The 21,789-nt window shown below is 45.1% G+C and overlaps 1 protein-coding gene across 1 annotated transcript in view; it reads right to left on the bottom strand.

Annotated features, from left to right (window-relative positions):
- The window catches only part of LRRC20 (leucine rich repeat containing 20), an 810,255-nt gene extending 803,821 nt beyond the window's left edge, over positions 1 to 6,434 (bottom strand). Inside the window, exon 1 of the mRNA XM_044298858.1 lies at positions 6,362 to 6,434. The gene's annotated coding sequence lies outside the window, so the exon portion shown is untranslated. The remainder of the gene's footprint in view (positions 1 to 6,361) is intronic.
- Positions 6,435 to 21,789: the final 15,355 nt, after the last annotated feature.

The raw sequence follows: 21,789 nt of genomic DNA on the forward strand, positions 1-21,789 counted from the left end.
CATTAATATATGGTTATGACTGTATCTTAATTGTTCATTGTCAGAAGAATAAAAGGGGTTGGCCATTTTCTGGTTACTGTTACCCAATGTGTATGTAAGATTAATACATGGCACTTGGTAATATACATGGCATTATAGACTTTGTTAATATTTTCTACCATTTTATATTTCATAAGCCATGCCCCATTCATCGGGAATCCTTTTGTGACCAGACACGTCACAGCCTTCTCCGCTGAAACTCACTGATTTTACACTAGATTCCTGATGGCACAAGTGCAGATGGCTGGCACAGTGGGGAAATTTACTAATCTATGGGTGCTTGAAAAGAACAATTTTTCTGACCTATCTTAAGGTGAATGAGACAAGCAATTGTAACTAAACCGCGCCACCCCTGCAAAGGAGACAGCACGCAGGTAATTTTAAAGCAGAAGCAGCATCAGCATGATCACCACCTCTTCGAACAGCTGATTGACAGGGGTGCCAGCAGTGGGACTCCTTGTCGATCTGATATTGATTACCTATGCCTAGGCCGTGGCAATGGGGGCAGCCAGCACACGTGCCCCGGTGCAGAGGCTTGGGTGCACACCTGGGCAATTGACATGCTGGGCTCCGGCGCTCCACAGCAGGCCACACATTGCGCCACTGACTTGTGGGAGGAGTGGTGAAAGCTCAGGAATCGGCCTCCTTCAGAGCTAGGAGCGCGATGTGTGTGACCACATCTGCTGCTGCTGGGAACAGTGGAAGTGCCCGATCATCAGGGGAAACGGGTGAGTATTCAGTGTTTTTTTAAAGGAAGCTGGAGGGGGCACTGGGAGGACATAACTACCGTGAGTGGGGCACAAAGAGAACATTACTACAGTAACCAGCCACAAGGAGGACATAATTACTGTGAGGGGGAACAAGGAGGACATAACTACAGTGAGGGGCAATAAGGAGGACATAACTACTGTGAAAGGTCCAACACCCGGGATCCCCTACGATCTGATGTTTGAGAATGCAGTGGCACTTGCAGTAGCACCACATCTTCTCTCTGGTCATCAAACACAGTGTCATACATTGTATAGCAGCTGTGCTTGGTATTGCAGCCCAGCCCCATTCACTTTAGGCTTCATGCACACGACTGACTGTATGTAATTTGCGGTTTCTGCACAGACCATTGTCCATGACGAGAAAATTGCAAAGCACGGCACCCCGCAGCTCAGTTGTTTGAAGAGGAGGCGATACTCCATGCGAGAGCTGCTTCCTGTTCTCCGCTGGAGAGGTGTCATAGTGTAATTTAAGTAAATGGAACGAGTACTTGTAATTACACTCTCTTCCATGGGGACAGGCAGTGAAGGGGAAGCAAAGGCTGGCATGCCGCCTCTTCAAACTGCTGATTGACGGAGGAGCTGGGTGTCGGCCCCCGCTGATCCGATATTAATGACCTATCCTGAGTATATTTCAATATATGGCCTGCACAACTCCTTTAATGTGGGCCATTGTGTTTGAATGGGGAAGCCGAGTAAAGTGTCTGGCCCGACGACCCTCTTTCAGTAGCCATCTCAGTGAGGTTAGCAGAGAAGATGTGCCAATCAAGAGGATGTGTCTTTTCAGATATGCACAGAACATTAACAAAAACTACTGTATATTAGTGCTATATAGTAATTTTACATACACATATTGATAACAGTGGTCAGAAAGTGGCCAACCATTTTAAAGGGAACCGGTCACCTCTACTATGCCCCCCTCACTGAGGGCACCATAGTATAGTGACAGCTCCACTAGCCTCAAATTCTGTATTTTTTCACTACTGACTGGGAGAACCTCACAGCGCTCATGGCCAGTTCGCATTGTTCGGCTGCGAACATATGCGGGCTGCCATCTTTTTTCACAAGTCCGGTGAGGCACAGGTAAGCCCTTACCTGTGCTTGTGCCACAAGCCAGTCTGAAAACAAATGCGGTCACTGGGAGAAGGCGGTTCCCGAATACAGCCCGATGAAGGCCCCCGGTGGCTGTTCTCGGAACTGCCTGCTCCCGCTGACTGCACTTGTTTTCAGACTGGCTCGCACACAGGCACAGGTAAGGGCTTACTTGTGCCTCGCCGGACTTGTGAAAAAAGATGGCAGCCCGCATATGTTCTCGGTCGAACAATGCGAACTGGCCATCACTGCTCACCAGTGCTGTGAGAAAAGATAAGTCCAATGAGACTTGTGGTCCTGTCCTTCCCCACCTGTTGCCTGTCATGGGTAGGTGGCAGGGGAGGGGGGGGCCACAAGTCTCATCGGACTCCGCTCACCTCACGCCTGTCTGAGCTACTGAATTTTAGCACAGTAATGATAGCCTGCTGATGTCATTATACTGTGTCCCCTCAGTGCAGGCAGCATAGTAGAGGTGACAGGTTCCCTTTAAGTTTAATCCTGGACATACCTTACCCCTATTAAGGCCGAATGCACACGGACGTGAGCGGTCCGTGGTATCCCGGCCTGGCATCCTGCTATGATGTATTAATACGAGTGCATTATTGTACTGCAGCGGCGGCACGAATCACACGGCGTCATAGCAACCAATGACGCAGTGCAGTCCTGCTGTCAGCAGGATGCCAGGCCGGGATACCACGGACCGCTCACGTCCGTGTTCCACAGCCTTGTGCATTCGGCCTAATGATCAGCATCAGACGCATCTTTTCAAGACTATCCATCAACTTCAGAAGGAAAGAAGAAATTATTTAAAACACCTCTCGTGCCAAAGACTTTCAGACAGCTTTTATGTCTGTGCCATGGAAAATGTACCACCTGTGGGATGCCCAGTGACTATTGTACAAGGGTTCTTTTAATCTGAATATTCTCATTACTGTTAATCTCAAATCAGACAGGAGAGCTTTAGTGGAGCTTTACTTTTTGAAGACTGATGTTTCAGAAGACTGGTTTATCCTGTCTTGCATTTACGAACATGGTGCACGCCCGCTGGAGTATACCGTGTACAGTACCAAACAATGACATGTAACTTGACATTTCTGTAGTAAATCACATTCATTACACCCCCCCCCCCCTCACTCCCTCCCTCCCTCCCTTCCCTTTTTTTTTTACACAAAAACTTTTAGATTGGTTTAAATATAGTGTCAGGGAGTCTTCTAATTTTCACAAATCTCCCCTTTTGTGTTTCAGATCTCTGTCAGTGAATTAGCCGAGAGGCACTACTAGTACTGATTGAAGAGACTAACTTACAAGTAGTGTTGAGCGAACTTGTGTTTTAAGTTCGGCGTCTAAAGTTTGGGTTCGGGTAATCGCATTATGGATTCTAAATTCCGTTATGGTCCGTGGTAGCGGAATCCATAACGCGATTCTTCGATAACCCGAACTTTAGACGCCGAACTTAAAACACAAGTTCGCTCAACACTACTTACAAGCAATGCTCCATGGGGAAAAAAAACAATTCAAAGTATGTAAATTAGTTTTAGTTTGGCCAAATCAGACAACCATCTAGACCAGTGTTTCCCAACCAGTGTGCCTCCAGCTGTTGCAAAACTACAACTCCCAGCATGCCCGGACAGCATTTGGCTGATTTTTGCCCCTTGTCGGTACAGAGCACTGTATCGGTTGGAGAAAATTCATGTTTCTATTTAGACGTTGAAGACCTATACAGAAGGCCTCACAAATAATGAAGTTGTGTGGAGGTAGTATAGTGACACTTAGAATCCACAGGGACTCCTGTGACACTTTATTAGAGCTTGTGCACACAACAATAGTTTTGGTCCGCATCTAATCTGCAAAAAACGTGACACAGTGACACACTCATCTCAATAAGTAAGGGTGGGTTTGCATTAGCGTTATAGAATTCCATTATAGGTTTAGTTATAGCAGAGTTATAACAGAATATAACTACCACAGAACCCCAGATACTCTAGGGGAGAATATCTCTGTAGGGTCTCATGCACACAACCATAGCCGTTTATGCGGTCTGCAAATCGCGGATTCACAAAACAAGGATACAGGTCATGAACAGACATTTTTTTTCACTCCTTCACAAATGTCCTATCCTTGTCTGCAAAACGGAACGGAGTAAGGGCGGGTTTGCATTATAATTATAATAGAGTTATAGTGGAATATAGCAGAATTCTAGGATGGAATGCAAAATGGAAGCCTTCCGTTTTTGCTCTAATATATGTGTATGGGGACATGTTGACAGGACTGTTTTTTCCATCATGTATAACTGAAACAAACGGAACCGATATGTGTCCCCATAGAAATGTATTAGGGCGGAGCAAAGCGGAATGCCTCATAAAGGCTTCCGTCTTGCATTCTGTCCTAAAATTCTGATATATTCCGCTATAACTCTATTATATCGGAACCTATAACGGAGTTCCATTTTGCAGACAAGGATAAGACATTTGTGAAGGAGTGAAAAAAATGTCTGCAGGCTCACGGACGGTATCTGTGTTTGGCAAATCCATGATTTGCAAACCGCATAAACGGCTACGGTCATGTGCATGAGGCCTTACAGAGATATTCTCCCCTAGAGCATCTGGGGTCCTGCGGTGGTTATATTCCGTTATAACAAAACCTATAATGGAATTCTATTGCTGTGATGCTGGAGGATCAGCCAAAGTTCTGTAAAGGTCCAAGTCTTGCATAACTTTGGCGCTTCCTCCAGCAGGCTGTGCAAAAAGACTTAAATCTAGACCAGCTCACTTGCTGGCGTAGATTTAAGGCATTTTTCACGCCAAAAAATGTCAGCTGAGCATTTTGGTCCGCCCACGCCACGCCTCCTTTTCTCGTCACTTCAGCGGGGTAAAGTTGCAGATTTTGCTGCAAAAAAATCTTTGGCTTTAATACGCCACGGTGGTGTATATCAGTTAATGAATGTCCGCCCTAGTCTATTTTTTTGCGGAATTAACATACTGATGCAGAGGGCACATGGATGATTCTTGTGCTTTCAGCATCCGTATGTCTGTTTTGCAAAAGAACAGAACATGTCCTATACTTGGCTGCAAAATGTGGACCACGGACCCATGGAAGTCACCAGGTCCACAAAAAATGCAGATGCAACAAGGACCATAACTCCGGATTTTGCAGATCCGCAATTTGCAGACAGCGAAATGGATACTGTTGTGTGCATGGCGCCTAAATGTCAGTTTTTGCTATAAAAATTTCTCAGCTCTCACGTATCATCGTCAAGATGTATGCTGATGTATAAAGCGCACGTTTATTCCCCCTTAACCGTCACACACTTTTGTACTGATTATTAACCCCTTACAATAGTGTCAGACACTTGTATTGGTCAGAATGATTAGGCCTCTTTCACACTGCGTTGTCCGGATCCGTCGTGTACTCCATTTGCCGGAATTACACGCCGGATCCGGAAAAACGCAAGTGTACTGAAAGTATTTGAAGACGGATCCGTCTTCAAAATGCGTTCAGTGTTACTATGGCAGCCAGGACGCTATTAAAGTACTGGTTGCCATAGTAGTAGTGGGGAGCTGGGGAGCAGTATACTTACCGTCCGTGCGGCTCCCGGGGCGCTCCAGAATGACGTCAGAGCGCCCCATGCGCATGGATGACGTGTCCATGCGATCACGTCATCCATGCGCGTGGGGCGCCCTGACGTCACTCTGGAGCGCCCCGGGAGCCGCACGGACGGTAATTATACTGCTCCCCCGCTCCCCACTACACTTTACCATGGCTGCCAGGACTTTAGCGTCCCGGCAGCCATGGTAACCATTCAGAAAAAGCTAAACGTCAGATCTGGCAATGCGCCGAAACGACGTTTAGCTTAAGGCCGGATCCGGATTAATGCCTTTCAATGGGCATTAATTCCGGATCCGGCCTTGCGGCAAGTGTTCAGGATTTTTTGCCGGAGCAAAAAGCGCAGCATGCAGCGGTATTTTCTCCGGCCAAAAAACGTTCCGGTCCTGAACTGAAGACATCCTGATGCATCCTGAACGGATTTCTCTCCATTCAGAATGCATTAGGATAAAACTGATCAGAATTCTTCCGGCCCCGACGACGGAACTCTATGCCGGAAAAGAACAACGCAAGTGTGAAAGAGCCCTTACTGTGGTCATAGTAGCGGAACAGCATAATAAATACTTTTAACTACTTTTCTGAACACAGCTTTCTCCCCGTCCACATTTATCATGCATTCATGTAGAGCAGGAGTAGGCAACCTCAACCCCCAGCATGCATACTTCCTCTGCTCCTCTCACAAATGAATGGAGCATGCTGGGGATTGTAGTTTCACAACAGCTGGAGTGCCCAAGGTTGCTGAACCCTGATGAGTGGAGCAGAGATGTCTGTGCTGTAATGAATAGGTTTATACATGACGGGAGCTGCTGTAGCTCGTATACACTGAGCACGATGCCAGGCTCAGCACATACAGTACTTACCGGTAGTGTGCACACCCCCAGCTTCTGCTCTCTTCTACACTGAATGAGCAGGGACAGCTGCTGCACCATGTGCCACCCCCGCCCACCAATCAGAGGCCAGCATTACCAGGGCGGACCTAATAGGGACAGAAACTTCCTTATTGTTCTCAGGCAGCATGTTGGGTACGATCTCCTAGCTTACAGCCAAGCGAACAGGCGTAATTAGCAAACCTTGAGACATGGGGGAGATGTATAATGAAAAGATCTGCACCTGTCCTGTGTTTTTGCTCACAATAACTGATGGAAATAACTGCAGTGTGAACATAGCCTTAGTTGCCCATAGCAACCAATCAGATTCCACCTTTCATTTTTCAGAGCTCCTTTGGAAACAAAGTCAGAATCTGATTTGTTGCAATTAATCTGCTTTCTTTCTTTTCAAAAGATTTTTATTAGATTTTTCAAGATATTGTCATACATAACAATGAATCCAAATTATGTTTAAAGTAGTAGTAATGTGTAAAAAAATTACAAGATTTTACATTGCACTAGAGTAATGGTGAATATACATGCAACGTTAAGATGAAGCGAAAATTTTATACAGTTTCAAGTTACAAATACAATATAAAATATATGAAATTAGTACATCATAAACGCAATGACGCAAGTTGTGTCCAAAATGTTGTTTTGCTTTCTTTCTTCCCTTTTCTTCTTTACTTTCCTTCCCATAGACTTCAATGGGCATGTGTGGTTCACATTACAACCAAAGTACAAAGTTGTGCATGTCTGAGATATTTTTTATTTTTTTCACTGTCAGTAAAAAAAAATACTGGTGCGTAAAAAAATAAAATAAACACACACGCATTAAAATTAATGGGTACACATGCTGTCTGCGGAAAACTGAAATGTTAACGAGGCTTTATCACAAGTGAAGTAAAATGCAGATTGCCCCTGTGAGGAATGTGGAAATTATGATTTAATGTCAGCCATGATTTTAATTTGATTCAACTTTATTGTCAGTACACAGGGTAACGAAATGCAGCCATCTGCTGTCAGCAGAGAACTCTGCAGGGGGTCCTGGCTCAAGCAGGCCACTTGCGTACATTTCACACCTTCACCCAGTCAGCCAGGAACCCAGCTAATTTAAAGGGAACCGGTCACCAGGATTTAGTGTATAGAGCTGAGGACATGGGTTGCTAGATGGCCGCTAGCACATCCGCAATACCCAGTCCCCATAGCTCTCTACACAAAATCCCGGTGACAGGTTCCCTTTAACAGGAAAAACCTCTCTGGAGGGGGTCTTAACCATTGCCCAGATCAATCAAATCCCTCAGACATCATGGAACCGGCGATTCATAAGGTGCTCTGGATTTAATATATACTTGTACAGTAGGTGTTTCAGCGGGACTATGGATTTTGTACCTGTATGATTATTTTTTTTTAAGTTAGAGATGGGTGAATCAGTTTATAACTAACTGGATTCGTACACCATACAAACCTAAAGCTTTTAAGGTTTGCTTCAGACAAATCCAGTAAAATGGCATTTTACTTCACATGCCGGTGGAAAAAACACAAGGAAAGAAGGATAGAAAGGCTGGATGAGACATGGGATTATAAATCATATGAATGCACCATAACATTACTTACACATCTTCAACTCTATAAATAAGTAATAAAACACGTGGACACAAATATTTTTGGTGGAATAAATTAGGCCACGGCCAGCTTTATTAAAGATTAGCTTAATCCAAAATTAAACTGTATCAATATATACCAATAACTTCATAAACAATAATTAGACCAGCCATAAGCTCGGCCTAAACTTCAGACTTAACTCGTCCGCTCACCATTACAGTGAGCGACTTTACACCCTCCTTCTAATAAAGCAGCCGTGACAATGAAAACAAACTTTCAACAGGGAAGGGCGGGCGGGGGCAGCACCTCCTCCAGATGCTGTTGAGATGACAGCCTAACACTGACCGCTACCGCTACTATATAGCCCTAACTATGGGGGGCCTTGAAACTGTCCCACCAATGACCCACTGTTGCTGGGCATCTCAGGCCACTCTGCCCAGCAACACTACTTCATAGGTCACTTACTGACCCAATGATTGACATCTGCCCCAGACCCCCAGTAACCAGCTATTTTTAGCTCACCTAACACACTTTTAGGCGGGAAATTTTCCCGCCACAAACTAATAAAAGCTAATGGGATGATTATAATCCCATGCGGATCCCTCTATATAATTTCGGGATCCATACATGGGATTATAAATCATATGAATGCACCATAACATTACTTACACATCTTCAACTCTATAAATAAGTAATAAAACACGTGGACACAAATATTTTTGGTGGAATAAATTAGGCCACGGCCAGCTTTATTAAAGATTAGCTTAATCCAAAATTAAACTGTATCAATATATACCAATAACTTCATAAACAATAATTAGACCAGCCATAAGCTCGGCCTAAACTTCAGACTTAACTCGTCCGCTCACCATTACAGTGAGCGACTTTACACCCACCGGACCATGCCGGCTAACAAGGCGGCGTGGGCCCCACCCCACCCATAACTATCTCAATTATAGCTTGCATGTCCAAATTGAAAATGTCCAAACCAATCTGTGACAAATGAATCTTGTCCGAAAAATAAAGGCCGGGCAAACCACCTTCAAGGTCCACGTGCCGAAATGAAAACCCCCAAATCAATGGCATAAAACGAGCCATAATTCTATTCAAACGTATCCTCATCTTATCTAAATATTTAAAATTAGGACAGGATAACCAAAGTAAACGTGGAATCATTTCCGAAAAAACTAAACGTGCATCAGGGAACAATCGCCTTGCCCTTACCATTGTACGTTTCATACAGAAAGCCAATTCAATGGTGCCAAATTTGCCCACATCATTTGCCCCTGCATAAAAAATTATTATATCAGGATCAGGGTATAAATCACACATTTCCAACATTACATCCATCAAACCTTCCCAACGAAGACCCCTGACCCCATTCCAGTATATTCGAACCGTATCTGTGGACCAAGAGAGGTTGTCACCGTACGATCTTTCTACAGCTCTGCGATGGGCCCAGTATACGAAAGAATGGCCGATAATCCATACGGTGAGACCTGTAAAAACTATAATATAAAGAAACATTAGATCACAGGAACATCAGGACGCACATACATTTTAAAACAATTAGACGACCATCTTCCAATCCGCTTAATCACTGACGCACTCAAACCCGACCGAGCCGCCGCAGTGGCGGCTCCAATCCGGAAAGAATGCAACGTAATCCGGACACCATCTAAACCCAATTCCTTTAAACATTTCCTTAGCACGGATCTAAATTGATATTGTGTTAAAGGAGAAGTATTCGCATGCACAAAGAAAGCAGTACCACCCCCTGGTCTGCGAAGCCAATACTGAGAAATCATACTCACCGGACAAATACCACCCGACCCAACTCTGTTCACTCGGATCCAGGTACCCTTACCTGATTGATCCATCTTTGACGTCGGAAGGAAAAACAAAACATAATTAACATGAACATGGACATGCTTCAAGGCCAATCCCAAACCTGCCTCACAATTTCTTGGAAACAACTCACTAATTCTAAAAGCACCAAAAAACATGCAACAAAACGCAGTGGAAAACAGCAACTCTTCAAAACTATCAAAACAAACTAAAGAAGTAGCCTGACATAATGATAATAACAGTGTGGGAGAAATAGGACATCTATTGTCAGGAGAACAATTACCACGTTTGTAACCCTTTAACATCTGCTTAATCAGGAAATAATCTAATAAAGAAGGAGAACCTAAAACCCAAAGAAAAAATGAAACACCTGACAAAATCCTTAAAACAGTAGAGTAAGCCAGACCCTCCCTAAACAATGCCACACAGAATGCTAATGCAGCAACCTCGCCACTACCATGAGAAGACCAACCTCTATCAGCTGTAAAACAACACCACCTAAGCCATGAACGGCTATAATCCGACCATGTCGCCGGAGCCACAGAAGACTGTAAGTAAGACATACCTAGGACCAAATCAGATTCCACAGGTACGCAGGGCACGATTCCCCTTTCAGATCGGCCCCTTCCGTCAACTGCCGGAATGTCTGAAACTGAAAACGGGAAAGCGAATCAGCAATTGAATTATCTATCCCAGGGATATGGCGAGCTTTCAACCAAATATTCAATTTTAAACAGAGAAGCACCAGATGACGTAACAATTTAACTACTAACGGACATTTTGATGATAAACAATTAACTGCAAATAAAACACCCTTATTGTCAGTATGCAAAATAATTCTCTTATTGGAAAAACAACTCCCCCATAAAACTAGCGAAACCACCACAGGAAACAGTTCTAACAAAACAATATTCTTAGTCACTCCATTCAAAATCCAAGCAGGATGCCATTCTGCTGCACACCAATGTCCGTTCCAATATGCACCAAAACCGCAAGATCCAGCAGCATCCGTAAACAAATCCATAGAAGAAGCTAAAACAAAATCTTCCTGCCAATATGACCTGCCATTATATAGCTGAAAGAACTCCAACCAAATCATAAAATCTTCCTTAACCTCCTTAGATAGACTAACATGAAAACCAGGGTTCCTCACACCATAAATCTTTGCAGACAATTGCCGACAAAACACCCGGCCCATTGGCATAATCCTACTGGCAAAAGCTAACATACCCAAGACCGACTGAATCTCTTTCACCTTAGCTGTACGCTTACTTAGCAATGAAGATAAAGCCATACAGATTTTTGACACTTTCTGTGGAGGAAGACAAAATTCGCCCTTCACAGAATCTATGACAATCCCCAAATATTCCAAACAATTAGTAGGGTACACCGTCTTATCCTCAGCCAACGGAACACCAAACTCAGAACAAACTGCAAAAAAGGATTCCAAACTTTCAAAGCATGCTGAAGAATCCGCTGGACCAATGAACAAGAAATCGTCCAAATAGTGCGTCACTGCACCACGCATACACCTGACTGCTACTACCCATTCAATAAACGAGGAAAAAACTTCAAAATAGAAACAAGACAAGGAACAACCCATTGGAATACATTTATCAAAATAAAATAAACCCTGAAATTGAAAACCAAGAAGGATGTACAGGTAGCAGGCGAAAAGCGGACTGAACGTCCGCCTTTCCCATCAAAGCACCTTTACCAAAATTACGTATCAGATCAATTGCTGAATCAAATGTGGCATACTTGACCGAACACAATGCTTTATCAATTTCATCATTCAAGGATGCACCATAAGGAAAGGATAAATGATGAATTAAACGAAAAGCATTGGGTTCCTTCTTCGGAACAACTCCCAATGGAGAAAGACGAAAATTAGAGAAAGGCGGAGAGGAAAAAGGACCAGCGATCCTGCCTAACTCCAGTTCCTTTGCCAATTTATCCCTCACAACCACAGGAAATTGATCAACCGAAGACAAATTATTAACCCATTCACAACCAACGCCAGAAAACGATGGCAACTGAAAACCCAAAGCAAAACCGTCAAGTAGCAGCTCCGCCATCTTGCAATTTGGGTAACGCTCTAACCAGGGACGCATGGTCACCAGCTTTACTGGTGTCCATGCTTTTTGCAATAAACTCTTTTGTGGATGGCATGGTAGGCATGTTAGCTCTTTTATAACAGCGAACCATCGGGTGACTGCCCCCGCAAAAGGCACATTCATGGCGATATTTACATGACGCAGGCCACCTACACTGTGCTTCATTAAACGCAAAGCAGGTGCCCTTTTTTAACAATTGAGACTGCGGCGCAGCAGAGGCTGGCTGCTGTTTAGGAGCAGAATAAGATGAACGCTGTGGCAACAATAAATTAAGCCACAGCCCAACATCCTTTGTGCCCCACCGCATGCTAGGATAAACGGACAGCCTCTGTCTGAAATTTTCATCATACACAAACCAACCTATCCCCCCAAAATTCTTATACGCCTCTAAAACATTATCTAAATGTTGAAAAAGCCCTGAACATTTTGCAGGGAATTTCTCACCCATCACGCTGCAAAAGATACAATATGCCTGCAACCAATTATTAAAAGTACGAGGGATCGGGCGCCTCCTATCCTCTTCAGACTTATCCTCCCTTTTATCTAATTTAGCAACAAAATCTTTTGAAGCAGGCAACAGCGACAAAATGTCCACAAATTCATTTCTCCATATCTTTTCTTTAACCGACATGGAGAGATGAAAGCCTAAAGGCGAAATATCACATGGTAACATTTCTTTATAACATGACTCTGACACTCCTCCACGTTTAGCCACCGCTGGAAGAGGGAGAGAGTCATCACTATCATAATCCCCTCCCGTCCCCCGACCGCTAAAACGCCAAGCATCAGAAAAATCGCCTGCCGTACCAGCCGGTTCAGGAGCAGGGGGGGGAAGAGGAGCAATACTCTGCAAAGAAGAAAGTACAGAAGACAAGGATGCAATAACGGTGCCCAGATCCCTGGGGAACTCACCACCTGCTGGAGTAGCACTCCGGACACCAGAAGAAGATGCGGATGCCTCTTGTCTCTGCGTCACGCTTTCCAAGCACACACCGTCCCGCTGCTCAACACCGGAGCGGAGCGGCAGGGACTGGTGCTGCACAGGCTGTGGCTCCATTCTGCGTCGTCTACGTCCATGTTGCCGCGAAGGATGTGCAGGGGGCTCAAGCGATGCTCTTCTCACAGCAGGACCTTCCTGGGAACCAAAATGCTGCAGGGCAGAAGCGGAACCAAAAAGCTGCTCCAAGTTTCCTGGGGACGCAGATTCAGGACGGACCTCAGCCTGTGATGTCATCCCCAAGCGGCCACTTCCGGTTTCCTCTACAGCAGCACTCCGTCTATCCGATCTTCTCCTTTCCGGGACAGACCTACAGGGGGAGGGAGAGAAACGGGTGCGCTGCCTCTTCTCTCTTCTTGAAGAGCGCAGCGCAGGCACCACAGGGAGACCTTCGGATACGTCAGCCGCAGACACCGCCGGGACCGGGACATCGCCAGGATCGCACACCACCGCCGGAACAGCCACCGATGCAGACCAGTCAGCTAAGCAGGATTCCAGCCAGGACGCCGTCACTCCATCTCCCGCACGCCTCCGCAGCTCAGCCACGAACTCCTCCATCAGGTATGCAGGCAGGCAGCACCTCCTCCAGATGCTGTTGAGATGACAGCCTAACACTGACCGCTACCGCTACTATATAGCCCTAACTATGGGGGGCCTTGAAACTGTCCCACCAATGACCCACTGTTGCTGGGCATCTCAGTCCACTCTGCCCAGCAACACTACTTCATAGGTCACTTACTGACCCAATGATTGACATCTGCCCCAGACCCCCAGTAACCAGCTATTTTTAGCTCACCTAACACACTTTTAGGCGGGAAATTTTCCCGCCACAAACTAATAAAAGCTAATGGGATAATTATAATCCCATGCGGATCCCTCTATATAATTTCGGGATCCATACAATCTGTGCTGCAGCAGGCAGGGAGGTGCCTGTCACGAGGGTGTCACAACCTATCGCTGACCCTGTTGTGCCTGGGGTCAAAAGTTTGCAGCAGGTGGCTACACTCTTGGTTTCTCAAGGGATCACTCCATGACCTAATGGTGGGAATAAATTCCGGTACTGGTCTTCCTGCATAGGTTTGCGATTCTTTTTGTCTCATTTTGAAATCTGTAGCTTTTCCTTTCAGCTGTTCTTTGTCTGCCACTCCCAGCTACTATATATTCTCCCTTTCTGCTTCCCTTGTTGACAGATATTGACCTTCCTTCCAGATCTTATATTCTGACCTCAGGTGGACAACTGTTGCTGTGGAGCCGTTGGAACTGGACATTTTGGATCTCCGGTTCACTCCTGTTGTTGCTGTCTCCCTTCAGGGATTGTTAGTGGTGTTTGTGTTGTTTGTCCTTTCCCTGTTGTTATCCTAGGTGTCAGTGGTGAGGACTAGTGCTAGTGATGGACGAAGATCGGCCTGCACATTTTGCGAACCGCGTGTTCACGGCGGGCCCCATTCACTTAAATGGCAGGCGAACCTGAAAACCTGAAAAACCTTCAGGTCATATTTGCAGCCACCAAATACTTACTAGAAGTGCACAAATAGTCCCACAGCATGGACAGTGACATACCAGAGGAGGATCAATGGCAAAAATTCCCACAAAAAAGATGTATTTTAATCAGGGTCCATTTATATGCGTCTAAAAGGGAAACTCTCAAAAATGTACCTTGCTGGAGACTAGAAAATTTTTATTTTAGGCCACAGGAGTACAGGCCCCAAAAATTTGGCATTCACGTGACAGAAAAGAACAAGTGATTATGTGGCTGGAGGTACATTAGGTGGTGACTGAATAACAATTTTACTGTAGGCCAGTGGAGTACAGGCCCCAAAAATTAGGCATTTACCTGACAGAAAAGAACAAGTTATTATGTGGCTGGAGGTATATTAGACAGTCAGTGGATAACAATTTTACTGTAGGCCAGTACAGGCCCGCAAAATTAGGCGTTCACCTGACAGAAAAGAACTAGTGATTATATGGCTGGAGGTACATTAGGCGGTCACTGGATACAATTTTTTACTGTAGGGCCACTGGAGTAGAGGCCCCAAAAATTAGGCATTCACCTGACAGAAAAGGCCTTTTATGCCGCTGTATATACATAAGACAATGACAATTCTTTGTTCTGGGTGGTGGCGGATATGGCTGGCATGAGGAAATTCAATTGCACGTGGTCATCACAGGTGTTGAATTCCTCCGAGATCCATGCCTCATTGATTTTTAGAAATGTGAGGTAGACCACACTGTGGTGAGCTAGGCGAGTGTGCTTATCGGTCACGATCCCCCCTGCTGCGCTGAACGTCCTTTCGGACATGACACTCGAAGAAGGGCAAGCAAGAGTTCCATGGCAAATTGTGCCAGCTCTGGCCACAGGTCAAGCCTGCACACCCAGTAGTCCAGGGGTTCCTCGCTTCTCAGAGCGTCCACATCGGCCGTTAACCCGATGTAGTTAGACACCAGTCGGTCTTGGCATTCCCTGAGGGTGGATCCGGAGGGCGGCTGTCAATGGGTTGGCTGCAAGAATGATCTCATATCCGAAGTGACCAACAGATCTTCAAACCGCCCTCTTCTTGCAGGTGCATTGAAACCCACACCTGTTTCGCTGTGGGTGGAAATTCCTCTGCCAGTGCCTGCAACAGCAGAATGCAGCATCTCTCGCAGCAAGGCCGGAAAATGTTGCATTCTGCCAGACTTGCTGGTAACATGTCTGCCATTTTGTGTTTGTACCGGAGGTCTAAGAATGTTGCCACCCGGTACTGGTCCTTGCCCTTAATGCTTTTTATACAGGGGTCCCTCTTCAAACACTGGAGCATGAAGGCCCCCATTTGCATTAAATTGGAAGCGGTGGAGCGCCCTGGCTCCTGCTCATCGCCCAGGACAATGTCTTCCTCGGACACCACCCCCCACTAGGGATCCTTGAAAAACATCGGCAGAAGGATATTTGTTTGCTGTTAGGTGCATAGACGGTGGCTATTGTCACTGGTAGGCTATCTAATAGACCCGTTATTATAATATATCTGCCCTTGCTGTCCGTCGTTAAAGAGGACAAAGTGAACACTACATTCCTTTTTATCGCTATTAAAACTGCTTTCTTTTTCTTAAATGTGGGAGAGTAGAAGATATGTGGGAAATCAGGATGTGTACATCTATAATTATCTTTCAGCAGCAAATGGGTTTCTTGAGCCATTAGTACATTACAGTGTGAGGACATAGCATCAGCCCTAACATTTTCCTCTTACATGGGGAGTTCAATCCCCTAACATTCAGCGAATACATTTTAACCCCCATAGAGATAAGTATACACGCTTAATCCTGCTCCGTTCGGACAAAGGCATAGGGACATATACAGTCCTGATCAAAAGTTTAAGACCACTTGAAAAATGGCAAAAAATCATATTTAGCATGGCTGGATCTTACCAAGGTTCCAAGTAGAGCTTCAACATGCAACAAGAAGAAATGTGAGTGAGACAAAACATTTTTTGAGCATTCAATTTAATGAAAGCAACGAATAATCTGAAACAGGCTGTTTTTCAGCTGATCAAAAGTTTAGGACCACACCTCCAAAAAAAAAACTAAACCCCCCCAAAACAAAAATCCAACTTCCAAACATGAACTCAGTAATGAGTAGCTCTGCCGTTATTGTTTATCACTTCAAAAATTTGTTTTGGCATGCTAGATGCAAGCGTTTCCATGAGGTGAGTCGGAACATTTCTCCAAGTGGTGAAGACGGCCGCACGAAGGCCATCTACTGTCTGGAACTGTTGTCCATTTTTGTAAACTTCCCTTGCCATCCATCCCCAAAGGTTCTCAATTGGATTTAGATCAGGGAAACATGCAGGATGGGCCAAAAGAGTGTTTTTTCTCCTGGAAGAAGTCCCTTGTCCTGCGGGCATTGTGTACTGTTGTCCTGTTGAAAAATCCAGTCGTTACCACACAGACGAGGGCCCTCAGTCATGAGGAATGCTCTCTGCCACATCTGGACATAGCCAGCGGCCGTTTGACGCCCCTGCACTTCCTGAAGCTCCATTGTTCCACTGAAGGAAAAAGCACCCCAGACCATTATGGCGCCCCCTCCACTCTGGCGCGTAGAAAACATCTCAGGTGGGATCTGCTTGTCATGCCAGTAATGTTGGAAACCATCAGGACCATCAAGGTTAAATTTTTTCTCATCAGAGAACAAAACTTTCTTCCACCTTCGAATATCCCATGTTTGGTGCTCTCTTGCAATTCTGTGGTGTTCAAGGAGACAAGGTCTTTGAGGACGTTTTTTGTTTTTGAAGCCCTTCAGTCTCAGATGATGATCAGTCTTCAGTCTGATAGTTATGGGGCTGCAGTCAGCACCAGTAGGGGCCTTAATTTGGGTCGAGGATCGTCCAGTGTCTTGACGGACAGCCAATTGGATCCTCCGGCACAGTGCTGGTGAAATTTCTTTGGGTTTTCCACTTGACTTTTTTGTTCCAAAACCCTCAGGGTCATTTAAGAAATTCCAAATGACTGTCTTACTCCACCTCAGCAGCGATGGCGCACTGTGAGAGACCCTGCTTATGCAGTTCAACAACCCAACCACGTTCAAAAAGGGAGAGTTTTTTTGCCTTTGCCATCACAATGTGTGACTACCTGACAGAAGATGACAATGAATAGTGATGAGCGACAGGGGTCATATTCGAATTCGCGATATTTCGCTAATATTTTTAGAATATTCATCGAATATTTGAAAATTCTTGATTTTTTCCCCCGAAAAAATCGGCAAGGTAATGATTGTGTAATATGTCAAATTTTTATTGCAAATTTTTCAACTTACAACTATTAGACAAAGAAGATTATAGCACTATATTAGCTAAATTGCTCTATATTCGTTTTTTTCGACTATTCGATATATTGCTATAACTTCATTTTTTCGAATATTTGTAATATTCTAAAACAAGAATATATAGCAATATAGCGAATATTCAAAAAAATATATGAATATAGAGCTATTTAGCTAATATAGTGCTATAATCTTCTTTTTCTAATAGTTGTAATTTTTTCTCATCTGAAGTTTCTCATCTGAAGTGCCATATAGCGAATTTTCGAAAAAACGAATATAGAGCAAAATTTGCAAACACTACTACTCCTAAGGTCAAGTATATTGCAGCCTTCTTATTGGCCCACAAGCTAGAAGCAGGAAGGGATCATGTGTAATAAAAAAATAAATCGAAAAAAAAAGAAAAGCGAAAAAAAAGAAAAGCGAAAATAAATCGAATATTCGAAATTACGAATATATAACTATATTCGAAATATTTGCGAATATTCGAAATTACAAAAATATAACTATATTCGAAATATTTGCAAATTTTCAAAGTACCTATATTCGCAATAAAAATTCGAAATTCGAATATTCGTGATCAACACTAACAATGAATCCACACCTTTGCTCAGATTTGGCCTTTTAAAGGCATGTAGTCCTAAAATTTGGATCAGCTGAAAAACAGCCTGTTTCAGTTTAATCGTTATTTTCAATTAATTGAATGCTCAAAAAATGTTTTGTCTCACTCTCATTTCTTCTTGTTGCATGTTGAAGCTCTACTTGGAACCTTGTTAAGATCCAACAATGTAAAATAAGATTTTTTGCAATTTTTCAAGTGGTCTTAAATAGGGATGAGCGAACTCGAACTGTATAGTTCGGGTTCGTACCGAATTTTGGGGTGTCCGTGACACGGACCCGAACCCGGACATTTTCGTAAAAGTCCGGGTTCGGGTTCGGTGTTCGTCGCTTTCTTCGCGCTTTTGTGACGCTTTCTTGGCGCTTTTTGAAAGGCTGCAAAGCAGCCAATCAACAAGCGTCATACTACTTGCCCCAAGAGGCCATCACAGCCATGCCTACTATTGGCATGGCTGTGATTGGCCAGAGCACCATGTGACCCAGCCTCTATTTAAGCTGGAGTCACATAGCGCCGCCCGTCACTCTGCTCTGATTAGCGTAGGGAGAGGTTGCGGCTGCGACAGTAGGGCGAGATTAGGCAGATTAACTCCTCCAAAGGACTTGATTAACTGATCGATCTGCAGCTGTGGATCATTGAGCTGCTGATCCTCAATTGCTCACTGTTTTTAGGCTGCACAGACCGTTTGTCAGTCACATTTTTCTGGGGTGATCGGCGGCCATTTTGTGTCTTGTGGTGCGCCAGCACAAGCTGCGACCAAGTGCATTTAACCCTCAATGGTGTGGTTGTTTTTTGGCTAAAGCCTACATCAGGGTGAAGCTGTCACACCAAGTGCATTTAACCAGCAATAGTCTGTTCATTTTTTGGCCATATACAAAATCAGGGGCAAGCTGCGCCTGTCACCAAGTTGTCACGGAATGTGTACAGGTAACAAGGCAAAGCAACATGTATAAACGACTCGCTGGATCCAAAAACTAAGGAACCAAGGGAGACCCCTGCAGAAGACCTGGCACTTTCCCTGGCTGCTCAGCCTATGCAAAGATCCTAATGGTGGAGGTTTGCATATCCACGAACCTTGACTATAAAGCCCTGAGCACCCTACTATAGTGAGGGGACACGACCACCGGCTCCCTACACAAGACACGGAGGGAGTCAGGGTCATCTGGGATCCAGCAAACAGATATTAACATATAAAAGTACACTTAGCTTTGAAGCAAACAGGAGGACAGATCAGCGTGCACACACACTCCAGGAAGTAATATAAGCCGCCCAGAAAAGCATTCTGGGGAGGCATTTAAAGGGAAGCAATTAAGACATGACAGCTGAGAGAGGCTGACGAGAGGAGGAGCTGAATACCACAACACAGAAATTCAAGGAGGAGGTTCTGAAAGGCCTCTGTCAGAGCTTCTCAGCTGTCTGGTTGTGACAGTACCCCTCCCTCTACGAGTGGACTCCGGACACTCAGAACCCACCTTCTCAGGATGGGACCTATGGAATGCCCTGATGAGACGAGAGGCCTTAATGTCCGTCACTGGGACCCACATCCTCTCCTCAGGACCATACCCCTCCCACTGAACAAGGTACTGAAGAGAACCGCGGACAAGACGAGAATCCACAATCCTAGAGACCTGAAATTCAAGATTCCCATCAACCATAATCGGAGGAGGAGGCAAAGGCGAGGGTACAATGGGTTGAACATAAGGTTTCAATAAGGACTTATGAAAAACATTATGGATCTTCCAAGTCTGAGGAAGATCAAGACGGTATGCAACAGGATTGATGACAGACAGGATTTTGTAAGGCCCAATAAACCTAGGACCCAACTTCCAGGAGGGAACCTTCAATTTGATATTCTTGGTAGACAACCACACCAGATCACCAACATTCAGGTCCGGACCAAGCACACGTCTCTTATCAGCCACACGCTTATATCTCTCACTCATGCTCTTTAGATTATCTTGAATCTTTTGCCAAATAGATGACAAAGACGAGGAGAATCTGTCCTCATCAGGTAAACCAGAAGACCCCTCTCCCGAGAAAGTCCCAAACTGTGGATGAAACCCATATGCACCAAAAAATGGTGACTTATCAGAGGACTCCTGACGACGGTTATTTAAAGCAAACTCAGCAAGGGACAAAAAAGAACACCAATCCTCTTGATTCTCCGCCACAAAACAACGCAGATATGTCTCCAGATTCTGATTGACGCGCTCTGTCTGGCCATTCGACTGCGGGTGGAAAGCAGAAGAGAATGACAACCGAACCCCCAAGCGAGAACAGAAAGCCTTCCAGAATCTGGAAACAAACTGCGTGCCCCTATCAGAGACTATGTCTGAAGGAATACCGTGCAACTTGACAATGTGATCAACAAATGCCTGCGCCAGCGTCTTAGCATTGGGCAAACCAGGAAAAGGGATGAAATGCACCATTTTGCTAAAACGGTCCACCACCACCAGAATCACAGTCTTCCCCGAGGAACGAGGCAGGTCCGTGATAAAGTCCATGGACAGATGTGTCCAAGGACGGGAAGGAATGGGTAAGGGAAGGAGAGGACCTGATGGCCGTGAATGAGGGACCTTGGCACGAGCGCAAGTCTCGCAGGCTGCCACAAAACCCTCAACCGACTTACGAAGCGCAGGCCACCAGAATCTCCGAGCGATGAGATCCAGTGTGGCTCTTACCCCCGGGTGCCCAGCAAGGACCGTATCGTGGTGTTCTTTAAAAATCTTGTGTCTTAAAGCGAGAGGCACAAACAACCTCCCAGGAGGACAAAGATCAGGAGCCTCTGACTGGGCTGCCTGCACCTCTGCCTCCAATTCAGGAAAAAGAGCAGAGACCACCACACCTTCAGCCAAAATGGGACCCGGGTCTTCAAAATTCCCGCCTCCCGGAAAACAACGTGACAGGGCATCTGCCTTCACATTCTTAACTCCAGGGCGGAACGTGACAACAAAATTAAACCTAGAAAAGAACAACGACCATCTGGCCTGTCTCGGGTTCAGACGCTTGGCTGACTCCAAGTAGGCCAGATTTTTATGGTCAGTAAATACGGTAATAGGGTGTCTGGCCCCCTCTAGCCAATGGCGCCATTCCTCAAAAGCCAACTTGATGGCCAACAATTCCCTATCTCCCACATCGTAATTTCTCTCTGCGGAGGAGAGTTTTCTTGAGAAAAAGGCACACGGTCGCCAATTGGCAGGAGAGGAACCCTGAGACAAGACCGCCCCCACACCCACCTCAGAAGCATCAACCTCAACTATGAAGGGTAATGAAACATCAGGTTGCACCAAGATGGGAGCGGAAGCAAAACTCTCCTTGATATCAGAAAAGGCCTTACGCGCCTCTACTGACCAAGAAGAAAAATCTACCCCCTTTCTGGTCATATCAGTGAGTGGTTTAACAATAGAAGAATAATTCAAAATGAACTTCCTGTAATAATTGGCAAAGCCC

Source organism: Bufo gargarizans, chromosome 6, assembly GCF_014858855.1.
Source record: "Bufo gargarizans isolate SCDJY-AF-19 chromosome 6, ASM1485885v1, whole genome shotgun sequence".
NCBI classification, from domain to species: domain Eukaryota; kingdom Metazoa; phylum Chordata; class Amphibia; order Anura; family Bufonidae; genus Bufo; species Bufo gargarizans.